Source organism: Anomaloglossus baeobatrachus, chromosome 2, assembly GCF_048569485.1.
Source record: "Anomaloglossus baeobatrachus isolate aAnoBae1 chromosome 2, aAnoBae1.hap1, whole genome shotgun sequence".
Classification (NCBI taxonomy): Eukaryota; Metazoa; Chordata; class Amphibia; order Anura; family Aromobatidae; genus Anomaloglossus; species Anomaloglossus baeobatrachus.
This window is the reverse complement of record NC_134354.1, coordinates 358,805,694-358,819,070: the sequence shown is the minus strand read 5'-3', so window position 1 is coordinate 358,819,070 and position 13,377 is coordinate 358,805,694. Positions and strand designations below refer to the sequence as shown.

The window sequence follows — 13,377 nt, the reverse complement described above, 5'->3', positions numbered from 1 at the left end:
TCAATAAAAAAGAAACACAAAATCGTAGTTCTCTTGGTGATGGAAGCCAAAATATATTATCAGTTGGCAACAAAACAAAGAATTTCATATGTTACAGGTTGATAGCAAATTACTTCAACAGCGAAAACGGCTTGTTTTTACTGGGGATTGAACCCAGGACCTTCTGCGTGTGAAGTAGACGTGATGACGACTCCACTATGAAACCTGTGAAATCCTGCAAAGCAATGACATTTAGAGACGAGTTTTGACCGTCAGGGGAAAAAATAAATAATTTGTAGCTCTGTTGGTGATGGAAGCCAAAACATCCCGTCATCCGTCAACAAAGCCGAGAACTTCATATATTGTAGTTGGATTGCGTATTATTTCAACTCTAAGAACTGATTGGTTTCACTGGGGATTGAACCCAGGACCTTCTGCGTGTTAAGCAGACGTGATGACCACTACACTATGAAACCTGACGAAAAGTTACTGTGTATTGGCTAGCAGAGCAGAATTGTGACTGACGGGGCCTTTTTATTGCTGAAGGATAGTATTTTTGGTTAATGAAACATTTACAATTATTATTACATATTTTACCAATTTTATTCCTACAAAGGGATTTTGCTTAAATTGATGTTTATATTGAATGTGTTACTTTTTTCTCCATAGTTTGGTCTTTTGCTTTTGTATTTATGGGAACTATATATTTTGAAACAAATAGGATTTTTATAATATGGGATTATGTTTTCTGCTAAAATGGTCAATAAAAAAGAAACACAAAATCGTAGTTCTCTTGGTGATGGAAGCCAAAATATATTATCAGTTGGCAACAAAACAAAGAATTTCATATGTTACAGGTTGATAGCAAATTACTTCAACAGCGAAAACGGCTTGTTTTTACTGGGGATTGAACCCAGGACCTTCTGCGTGTGAAGTAGACGTGATGACGACTCCACTATGAAACCTGTGAAATCCTGCAAAGTAATGACATTTAGAGACGAGTTTTGACCGTCAGGGGAAAAAATAAATAATTTGTAGCTCTGTTGGTGATGGAAGCCAAAACATCCCGTCATCCGTCAACAAAGCCGAGAACTTCATATATTGTAGTTGGATTGCGTATTATTTCAACACTAAGAACTGATTGGTTTCACTGGGGATTGAACCCAGGACCTTCTGCGTGTTAAGCAGACGTGATGACCACTACACTATGAAACCTGACGAAAAGGTACTGTGTATTGGCTAGCAAAGCAGAATTGTGACTGACGGGGCCTTTTTATTGCTGAAGGAAAGTATTTTTGGTTAATGAAACATTTACAATTATTATTACATATTTTACCAGTTTTATTCCTACAAAGGGATTTTGCTTAAATTGATGTTTATATTGAATGTGTTACTTTTTTCTCCATAGTTTGGTCTTTTGCTTTTGTATTTATGGGAACTATATATTTTGAAACAAATAGGATTTTTATAATATGGGATTATGTTTTCTGCTAAAATGGTCAATAAAAAAGAAACCCAAAATCGTAGTTCTCTTTGTGATGGAAGCCAAAATGTATTGTCATTTGGCAACGAAACCAAGAATTTCACATATTACAAGTCGATAGGAAATTACTTCAACACCAAAAACAGATTGGTTTCACTGGGGATTGAACCCAGGACCTTCTGCATGTGAAGCAGATGTGATGACCACTACACTATGAAACCTTCGAAATCCTGCAAAGTAATGGCAATTTGAAACGAGTTTTGACCGCCAGGGGGAAAAAACAAATTCGTAGCTCTGTTGGTGATGGAAGCTAAAACATCCCGTTATTCAGCAACAAAGCCAAGAATTTTATATACTGCAGGTTGATAGGGGATTATTTCAACACCAAGAACACATGGGTTTCACTGGGGATTAAACCCAGGACCTTCTGCGTGTAAAGCAGACGTGATTTCCACTACACTATGAAACCTTTGAAAGCCTGCAAAGTAATGGCAATTAGAGACGAGTTTTGACCGCCAGGGAAAAAAAAAACAAATTCGTAGCTCTGTTGGGGATGGAAGCCAAAACATCCCATCATTCGGCAACAAAGCCAAGAACTTCATATATTGTAGTTTAATTGAGTATTATTTCAACACCAAGAACAGATTGGTTTTACTGGGGATTGAACGCAGGACCTTCTGCGTGTTAAGCAGACGTGATGACCACTACTCTATGAAACCTGATGGAAAGTTACTGTGTATTGGCTAGCAGAGCAGAATTGTGACTGACGGGGCCTTTTTATTGCTGAAGGAAAGTATTTTTGGTTAATGAAACATTCACAATTTTTATTACATATTTTACCAGTTTTATTCCTACAAAGGGATTTTGCTTAAAAGGAAGTTTACATTGAATGTGTTACTTTTTTCCACATAGTTTAGTTGTTTGCTTCTGTATTTAAAGGAACTATATATTTTGAAACAAATAGGATTTTTATAATATGGGATTATGTTTTCTGCTAAAATGGTCAATAAAAAAGAAACCCAAAATCGTAGTTCTCTTGGTGATGGAAGCCAAAATATATTATCAGTTGGCAACAAAACAAAGAATTTCATATGTTACAGGTTGATAGCAAATTACTTGAACAGCAAAAACGGCTTGTTTTTACTGGGGATTGAACCCAGGACCTTCTGCGTGTGAAGTAGACGTGATGACGACTCCACTATGAAACCTGTGAAATCCTGCAAAGTAATGGCATTTAGAGACGAGTTTTGACCGCCAGGGGAAAAAAAAAAATAATTTGTAGTTCTGTTTGTGATGGAAGCCAAAACATCCCGTCATTCGGCAACAAAGCCGAGAACTTCATATATTGTAGTTGGATAGCGTATTATTTCAACACTAAGAACAGATTGGTTTCACTGGGGATTGAACCCAGGACCTTCTGCGTGTTAAGCAGACGTGATGACCACTACACTATGAAACCTGATGAAAAGTTACTGTGTATTGGCTAGCAGAGCAGAATTGTGACTGACGGGGCCTTTTTATTGCTGAAGGAAAGTATTTTTGGTTAATGAAACATTTACAATTATTATTACATATTTTACCAGTTTTATTCCTACAAAGGGATTTTGCTTAAATTGAAGTTTATATTGAATGTGTTACTTTTTTCTCCATAGTTTGGTCTTTTGCTTTTGTATTTATGGGAACTATATATTTTGAAACAAATAGGATTTTTATAATATGGGATTATGTTTTCTGCTAAAATGGTCAATAAAAAAGAAACCCAAAATCGTATTTCTCTTGGTGATGGAAGCCAAAATATATTATCAGTTGGCAACAAAACCAAGAATTTCATATGTTACAGGTTGATAGCAAATTACTTCAACAGCAAAAATGGCTTGTTTTTACTGGGGATTGAACCCAGGACCTTCTGCGTGTGAAGTAGACGTGATGACGACTCCACTATGAAACCTGTGAAATCCTGCAAAGTAATGGCATTTAGAGACAAGTTTTGACCGCCAGGGGAAAAAAAAAAAATAATTTCTAGTTCTGTTTGTGATGGAAGCCAAAACATCTCGTCATTCGGCAACAAAGCCGAGAACTTCATATATTGAAGTTGGATAGCGTATTATTTCAACACTAAGAACAGATTGGTTTCACTGGGGATTGAACCCAGGACTAGAGATGAGCGAACCGGTCGCGGTTCGGCTCGAGTCGGTTCGCCGAACGGTGGTCCCGTTCGAGTTCGGTTCGTCGAATGTTCGACGAACCGAACTCGAACCAATAGGCTATAATGGGAGGCAATCACAAACACATAAAAATGCATTATAAATGTACACAAACAGTTAATAAACATTGCCATAACACTTACCGGTCCCCGCGATCCCTCCTGTACTCTGTCTCCTGCCGCTATTCCATCCGATGATCGCTGAATCCTCCCCGTGACCAGCACTGCCAGCAGAGATGCAGGACCTATCATGACGTCAAAATAGCCATGTGACCAGTCACGTGGCTATTATCTCATTGGCTACAGACTGGTCACATGACTATGACGCGTCATGTAGGACCTGCGAGTGCATCTCTCCGGTATACGGTGCACATATGTGTATCGCCGTGTACCGGCGACATGCTCTAGCACACGGTCGACTCCCCATTCCGTTGGGGACCGGCTGACATAGCCGGTCATTAACGGAGATCACCGTTGCCATAGCAACGCAGTTAGTGGTGACGTCACCGCTAACCGCGGCTCCGAGAGCACTGTTGCTATGGTAACGCGTCTGTCAGCGTTACCGCTGTTACCGCTGACAGCCAGCACTGATCACTCATGGAGTGAAGGCTGCACGCTGCTTCCCGATTGTAGTGAGGATTGTAGTGAGGATGAGGTTCCTCAGCCCCAAGTGATGAGCTGGGTAAACTCATCCTCACTACAATCGTCACTACTACTACACTAGTGAGGATTGTAGTGAGGATGAGGTTCCTCAGCCCCAAGTGATGAGCTGGGTAAACTCATCCTCACTACAATCGTCACTACTACTACACTAGTGATGATTGTAGTGAGGATGAGGTTCCTCAGCCCCAAGTGATGAGCTGGGTAAACTCATCCTCACTACAATCGTCACTACTACTACACTAGTGATGATTGTAGTGAGGATGAGGTTCCTCAGCCCCAAGTGATGAGCTGGGTAAACTCATCCTCACTACAATCGTCACTACTACTACACTAGTGATGATTGTAGTGAGGATGAGGTTCCTCAGCCCCAAGTGATGAGCTGGGTAAACTCATCCTCACTACAATCGTCACTACTACTACACTAGTGAGGATTGTAGTGAGGATGAGGTTCCTCAGCCCCAAGTGATGAGCTGGGTAAACTCATCCTCACTACAATCGTCACTACTACTACACTAGTGAGGATTGTAGTGAGGATGAGGTTCCTCAGCCCCAAGTGATGAGCTGGTGAACCTCATCCTCACTACAATCGTCACTACTACTACACTAGAAAGAAAGAAGACAGAAGAGCAGGATCGTGGAGGGCTGACAGGGGGTAATAAAGATGGAGTCTCTAATGTGTCTGTGTATTTATTTCTATTAAAGTATTTTTTTCTCTGTGTGGTGTTTTTTTTAACCCTTTATTGGAGATTCTTAATGGCCGGGTCAAACGTGCCTGACATTAAGAATCTCTGGCTTTATTCTGGCTAGTAAAACAAAGCCAGTATTAACTCATGATTACCCAACAAGCCACCCGGCTTCAGGGCTGTTGGAAGAGTTGGATACAGCGCCAGATGATGGCGCTTCTATGAGAGCGCCATTTTCTGGGACGGCTGCGGACTGAAATTCGCAGCAGAGGCGCCCAGAAACCTCGGGCTAACCTGTGCTGCGGATTCCAATCCCCAGCTGCCTAGTTGTACCCGGCTGGACATAAAAAATGGGGCGAAGCCCACGTCATTTGTTTTTTAATTATTTCATGAAATAAGTGAAATAATTAAAAAAAACGGGCTTTACTATATTTTTGGTTCCCAGCCGGGTACAAATAGGCAACTGGGGGTTGGAGGCAGCCCGTGGGTGCCTGCTGTACCTGGCTAGCATACAAAAATATGGCGAAGCCCACGTCATTTTTTTGGTGGGCAAAAAAATTCTGCATACAGTCCTGGATGGAGTATGCTGAGCCTTGTAGTTCTGCAGCTGCTGTCTGCTCTTCTCCATACAGACACAAAGCAGCTGCAGAATTACAAGGCTCAGCATACTCCATCCAGGACTGTATGCAGAAGTTTTTTGCCCCCTGAAAAAATTATGTGGGCTTCGCCATATTTTTGTATGCTAGCCAGGTACAGCAGGCAGGTACGGCTGCCCCCAACCCCCAGTTGCCTATTTGTACCCGGCTGGGAACCAAAAATAAAGGGAAGCCCTTTTTTTTATTATTTCATGAATTTCATCAAATAATTAGAAAACAAATGACGTAGGCTTCACCCCATTTTTGTGTCCAGCCAGGTACAACTAGGCAGCTGGGGATTGGAATCCGCAGCACAGGTTGGCCTGACCTTTCTGGGCCCCACTGCTGCGAATTGCAGTCTGCAGCCGCCTCAGAAAATGGCATTTTCATAGAAGCGCCATCTTCTGGCGCTGTATCCAACTCTTCCAGCACCTGCCTGCTATACCTGGCTAGCATACAAAAATATGGCGAAGCTCACGTCCTTTTTTTGTAGTTTTTTGGCAAAAAAAATAAAAAATGCTTCCCTGGATTTTCCATTGCCAGTGAAGGTAACACCAAGCAGTGGGGGTTAGCAGCCAGTAGCTGCTTGGATTACCCTTACCTAGCAATACAAAAAATGCAGCGGGAGCCCATATATATTTTTTTTAATTATTTATTTAATTAACTAAAAACAAAATGGGCTTCCCTGTATTTTGATTGCTGGACATCACAGTGCTGTAAAAATAAATCTTTAAAAAAATGATGTAGCGCTCCGCGGTATTTTTGATTCTCAGCGCAGATAAAGCAGACAGCTATGGGTTGCCATCTCAGTCTGCCTGCCGTTACCTTGGTTGGCAATCAAAATACAGGGAAGCCCATTAATTTTTTCTATTTAAAAAATAGTTAAAAAAAAAAAATGACGTTGGGTCCCCCCATTTTTGATAGCCAGCTAGGGTAAAGCAGACGGCTGTAGCCTGAAAACCACAGCTGGCAGCTTTACCGTGGTTGGGGATCCAATGTGGAGGTCCCCTCAGGCTCTTTTTTATAATTATTTTATAAATATTAATAATTACACAATAAAAGTAGGGTCCCCCCCAAATTGGATCACCAGCCAAGGTAAAGCGGACAGCTGTGGTCTGGTATTCTCAGGGTGGGAAGGTACATAGTTATTGGGCCTTCACAGCCTAAAAATAGCAGGCCGCAGGCACCCCAGATGTGGCGCATCCACTAGATGCGCCAATCCAGGCGCTTCACCCCAGCTCATCCCGTGCCCTGGTGCAGTGGCAAACGGGGTAATAAATCGGGATGATACTAGCTGTAAAGTCACCTGAGATCAAGCCCAGCAGTTTGTGATGTTATGGCGTCTATTAGATACCCAACATCATAAACTGTCAGTACTAACAAAAAAAAAAATCGACAAAAGAAATTTATTTGAAAAAACAGTCCCCAAAACATTTCCTCTTTCACCAATTTATTGTAAGAAAAAAAATAAAGGGGTCCCACGACGACTCTGGACCGTCTAGAATATGGGGGGGAGACACTCAGGGAACGTATCCCCCATTTTCTAGGAGTGCGGACCCTTCATGTGAGGAGTGTGGGTGCAATGAATCTGCACTCACTCTCCCCGGGTCCACAGCAGCAGAGTCCATGTCGTAATGGTTGCTACCAAAGCTGCAATGCCCTGCTCATGAGGTAAGGGCATGCCTAATCAGGAGAACTACTGTAGAGGAAGCTCTGCTCACTGGTATATAGGTGCTCAGAGGTAATAATAGATAAAATTAGTGAGTAGCCTCGGCACTCTAAATCTCCCAGACTAAGTCAGTAAGTCACAGCGGATAGTAATGCAAAATCACTCTTTATTGGTCCGTATTAAGAAAAAAAAAATTTTCATAAGCATATATGTTTTTGTCCAAAACAAGTTACAAATGACGTTTCGGCCTGAGCCTTCGTCAGATTGGACTTATCTGCATGTAATCATGAAAAATGACAATAATCAGTATCACATAAGAGTGAGAGAACAATAACATAAACTCGAACAATGTAGAGGTACAATTGGGATGCAGCAAAAAAATTGCAACACAGCAAGAAATGAAACACATGATACAAATGTCATAATACAGTACAAGGACAATATAGTAATGACAAATATGGGGTCAGAGTAGGCTTAGACAGCTCTGGTACGAAAAAGATGTCAATCATAAAGTAACATGTGCAGTAGGTGTAGAGCTACAGTATGCATGGCAGAGCTAATGGGTAGACCGACCATAGAAAAAGAACAGAGAAAAAGTGGAGAAAAAGTGGAGAAAAAAATGGATAAAAAGTGGAGAAAAAGTGAAGAAAAAGTGGAGAAAAAGTGGAGAAAAAGTGGATAAAAAGTGGAGAAAAAGTGGAGAAAAAGTGGAGAAAAAGTGGAGAAAAAGTGGAGAAAAAGTGGAGCACCCTTTGGTGCCTTTCATGTGGCACTAAGGGGTGCTTAGCTTTGTATTTAGCCAAAAAAATGAAAACAAAATGACGTAGGGTTCCCCCTAGTTTTGTAGCCAGCTAGGGTAAAGCAGACAGCTGCAGCCTGCAGGCCACAGCTGGCAACCTCACCTTGGCTGGTAATCCAAAACTGAGGGCACCCCACGCTGTTATTGTAAATTAAATAAATAATTAAAAAAAAACCACGTAGGGGTCCCCCAAAATTGGATCACCAGCCAAGGTAAAGCAGACAGCTGAGGCCTGATATTCTCAGACTAGGGAGGTCCATGGTTATTGGACTCTCCCCAGCCTAAAAATAGCAGGCCGCAGCCGCCCCAGAAGTGGCGCATCCATTAGATGCGCCAATCCTGGTGCTTCGCCCCAGCTCATCCCGCGCCCTGGTGCGGTGGCAAACGGGGTAATATATGGGGTTAATACCAGATGTGTAATGTCACCTGGCATTAAGCCCTGGGGTTGGTGAGGTCAGGCGTCTATCAGATACCTGACATCACCAACCCAGTCAGTAATAAAAAAAAATAGACGACAAACACATTTTTATTTGAAAAAACACTCCCCAAAACATTCCCTCTTTAACCAATTTATTAGAATGAAAAACAAATCCAGGTCTGGTGTAATCCAAGGGGTTGCCATGACGATCCACACTGTCCCAGTCAATGAAGAGCAGGATGTTCCCCATTGGCTGGGAGAGCAGTGCAGTGACCTGAGCTAACATCAATGGGCCAGCCCAGGTCACTGCAGGGGATGACAAGTGCTGCTGTCAGCGAGGTACATTACCTGCGCTGATCTCCAGCACACTGACAGCCCCTGTCACTGAGTTCAATGACCGCCGCCTTCACAGCCAAGAATCGCGAGAGGCCCGTGACGTCACCGCTAGTCAGTCTCAGGTCAGAAGCGAGAGAAGGTGATGTGACAAGCGGCGGCCATGAAGGACAGTGACAGCGCTGAGGTCGGGATGGCGGAACTTCATCACCGCAGGCAGGGCCGGCTCCAGGTTTTTGTGGGCCCCGGGCGGAAGAGTCCCAGTGGGCCCCATAAACACGCAGACACACACACATACACAGATACATACACGTACATATACATATTTAAAGACAAACTCACAAAAATACATATAAACAGACAAATCTATACAGTCATATACACTGACATACATAGATACACATCATACATGCATACATACAGAGACACACACTGCTATGCTGCATACATACATACATACATACATACAGACACACACATACTGCTCTGCATGCATACATACATATAGACAGACACACACACACTGCTCTGCTACATACATACATATAGGCAGACACACACATACTGCTCTGCTGCATACATACATACATACAGACACACACACACACACACTGCTCTGCTGCATACATACATACAGACAGACACGCATACTGCTCTGCTGCATACATACATGCATACATACATACAAACAGACACACATACTGCTCTTCTGCATACATACATACATACAGACAGACACGCATACTGCTCTGCATGCATACATACAGACATGCATACTGCTCTGCTGCATACATACATGCATACATACAGACAGACACGCATATTGCTCTGCTGCATATATATATACATACATACATAGACACGCATACTACTCTGCTACATATATACATACATACATAGACACGCATACTGCTCTGCTGCATATATACATACATACATACAGACATGCATACTACTCTGCTACATATATACATACATACATAGACACGCATACTGCTCTGCTTCATATATACATACATACATATAGACACGCATACTGCTCTGCTGCATATATACATACATACATACAGACACGTATACTGCTCTGCTGCATACATACATGCATACATACAGACACGCATACTGCTCTGCTGCATACATACAAGCATACATACAGACACGCATACTGCTCTGCTGCATACATACATGCATACATACAGACAGACACGCATATTGCTCTGCTGCATATATATACATACATACAGACACGCATACTACTCTGCTACATATATACATACATACATACAGACACGCATACTGCTCTGCTGCATATATATATACATACACGCATACTGCTCTGCTGCATATATACATACATACATACATACAGACATGCATACTGCTCTGCTACATATATACATACATACAGACACGTATACTGCTCTGCTGCATACATACATGCATACATACAGACAGACACGCATACTACTCTGCTACATATATACATACATACATACAGACACGCATACTGCTCTGCTGCATATATACATACATACATACACGCATACTGCTCTGCTGCATATATACATACATACAGACACGCATACTGCTCTGCTGCATACATACATACATACATACAGACACATATATTGCTCTGCTGCATACATACATACATACATACAGACACGCATACTGCTCTGCTGCATATATACATACATACACGCATACTGCTCTGCTGCATATATACATACATACATACAGTCACGCATACTGCTCTGCTGCATATATACATACATACATACAGACACGCATACTGCTCTGCTGCATATATACATACATACATACAGACACGTATACTGCTCTGCTGCATACATACATGCATACATACAGACACGCATATTGCTCTGCTGCATATATATATACATACAGACACGCATACTACTCTGCTACATATATACATACATACAGACACGTATACTGCTCTGCTGCATACATACATGCATACATACAGACAGACACGCATATTGCTCTGCTGCATATATATATATATATACATACAGACACGCATACTACTCTGCTACATATATACATACATACATACATACAGACACGCATACTGCTCTGCTGCATATATGCATACATACAGACACGCATACTGCTCTGCTGCATATATACATACATACATACAGACACGCATACTGCTCTGCTGCATACATACATTCATACATACAGACAGACACGCATATTGCTCTGCTGCATATATATATACATACATACAGACACGCATACTACTCTGCTACATATATACATACATACATACAGACACGCATACTGCTCTGCTGCATATATACATACATACAGAAACGCATACTGCTCTGCTGCATATATACATACATTCATACAGACACGTATACTGCTCTGCTGCATATATATATACATACATACAGACACGTATACTGCTCTGCTGCATATATACATGCATACATACAGACACGCATACTGCTCCGCTGCATATATACATACATACAGACACGCATACTGCTCTGCTGCATATATACATACATACATACAGACACACATACTGCTCTGCTGCATATATACATACATTTAGACACGCATACTGCTCTGCTGCATGCATACATACAAACACACACCTTGCTCTGCGGGGCCCACACATGCGGCTCCGGGGGCCACACACACGGCTCTGCGGGGCCCACACACGCACGGGGGGACAGGGAGGGGTGGGGAGGGAGTGATGTCCCACATACTGATCAGGTCACGGTGCAGATGGGGCCCACACAGCGCCGGAGGGAAGCGATGTGCTGGGGGTCGCTGGCTGGCACTGTGACTCCTTCATCTGTGCGACCGAGCAGGACGCCGGGCGGTAGCTCCGCCCACAGATGATGCTCAATGCAGGAGAACACAGTGAACGCTGTGTTCTGCGGGCCTTAAAGGGCCGGCAGCCACAGTATCCAGTGCCAAGGACTGCTGCCCCCGGGCCGACCGCAGGTAAACCGAGCGGGACCGTGTGTGTGTGTGTGTGTGTGTGTGTGTGTATACGTGTGTACATGCCGTGGGCAGGAGGGGGCGGAGCGAGCTGAGCGGGGAAGTGTGGGCTTCCTGCACGTAACTAGGATAAACATCGGGTTACTAACCAAAGCGCTTTGGTTGGATACCCGATGTATATCTTGGTTACCAGCTTGTGGCAGGCTGCCAGCGATTGCTCCTGCACACTATAGCTGTCAAAAGCCCTGCTTTTTGCTGCTAGAACCGTTCTCGAACGTATCTAGAACTATCGAGCTTTTGCAAAAAGCTCGATTTCTAGTTCGATCAGCCCCCAAAATCACTCGTGCCTATAACTGGAGAACCTCGAACCTCGAACCGCGCTCAACTCTACCCAGGACCTTCTGCGTGTTAAGCAGAAATGATGACCACTACACTATGAATCCTGACGAAAAGTTACTGTGTATTGGCTAGCAGAGCAGAATTGTGACTGACGGGGCCTTTTTATTGCTGAAGGAAAGTATTTTTGGTTAATGAAACATTTACAATTATTATTACATATTTTACCAGTTTTATTCCTACAAAGGGATTTTGCTTAAATTGAAGTTTATATTGAATGTGTTACTTTTTTCTCCATAGTTTGGTCTTTTGCTTTTGTATTTATGGGAACTATATATTTTGAAACAAATAGGATTTTTATAATATGGGATTATGTTTTCTGCTAAAATGGTCAATAAAAAAGAAACCCAAAATCGTAGTTCTCTTTGTGATGGAAGCCAAAATGTATTGTCATTTGGCAACGAAACCAAGAATTTCACATATTACAAGTCGATAGGAAATTACTTCAACACTAAAAACAGATTGGTTTCACTGGGGATTGAACCCAGGACCTTCTGCGTGTGAAGCAGACGTGATGACCACTACACTATGAAACCTTTGAAATCCTGCAAAGTAATGGCAATTAGAGACTAGTTTTGACCGCCAGGGGAAAAAAAACAAATTCGTAGCTCTGTTGGTGATGGAAGCTAAAACATCCCGTTATTCGGCAACAAAGCCAAGAACTTTATATACTGCAGGTTGATAGGGGATTATTTCAACACCAAGAACACATGGGTTTCACTGGGGATTGAACCCAGAACCTTCTGCGTGTAAAGCAGACGTGATTTCCACTACACTATGAAACCTTTGAAAACCTGCAAAGTAATGACAATTAGAGACGAGTTTTGACCGCCAGGGAAAAAAAAAACAAATTCGTAGCTCTGTTGGTGATGGAAGCCAAAACATCCCATCATTCGGCAACAAAGCCAAGAACTTCATATATTGTAGTTTAATTAAGTATTATTTCAACACCAAGAACAGATTGGTTTTACTGGGGATTGAACGCAGGACCTTCTGCGTGATAAGCAGACGTGATGACCACTACTCTAAGAAACCTGATGGAAAGTTACTGTGTATTGGCTAGCAGAGCAGAATTGTGACTGACGGGGCCTTTTTATTGCTGAAGGAAAGTATTTTTGGTTAATGAAACAT

General features: G+C 42.3%; 6 non-coding genes across 6 annotated transcripts; all 6 read right to left on the bottom strand.

Moving 5' to 3' along the window:
• Window positions 1-382: 382 nt before the first annotated feature.
• Window positions 383-455, bottom strand: TRNAV-AAC (transfer RNA valine (anticodon AAC)). Its single transcript has one exon. It is a non-coding gene; the product is annotated as a tRNA-Val (tRNA).
• Window positions 456-1,121: 666 nt separating this feature from the next.
• Window positions 1,122-1,194, bottom strand: TRNAV-AAC (transfer RNA valine (anticodon AAC)). The gene has a single exon. It is a non-coding gene; the product is annotated as a tRNA-Val (tRNA).
• A 416-nt stretch (window positions 1,195-1,610) lies between these two features.
• On the bottom strand, window positions 1,611-1,683 carry TRNAV-CAC (transfer RNA valine (anticodon CAC)). Its single transcript has one exon. It is a non-coding gene; the product is annotated as a tRNA-Val (tRNA).
• Window positions 1,684-2,848: 1,165 nt separating this feature from the next.
• TRNAV-AAC (transfer RNA valine (anticodon AAC)) lies at window positions 2,849-2,921 on the bottom strand. Its single transcript has one exon. It is a non-coding gene; the product is annotated as a tRNA-Val (tRNA).
• A 9,788-nt stretch (window positions 2,922-12,709) lies between these two features.
• TRNAV-CAC (transfer RNA valine (anticodon CAC)) lies at window positions 12,710-12,782 on the bottom strand. Its single transcript has one exon. It is a non-coding gene; the product is annotated as a tRNA-Val (tRNA).
• A 176-nt stretch (window positions 12,783-12,958) lies between these two features.
• On the bottom strand, window positions 12,959-13,031 carry TRNAV-UAC (transfer RNA valine (anticodon UAC)). The gene has a single exon. It is a non-coding gene; the product is annotated as a tRNA-Val (tRNA).
• Between the last annotated feature and the right edge of the window lie 346 nt (window positions 13,032-13,377).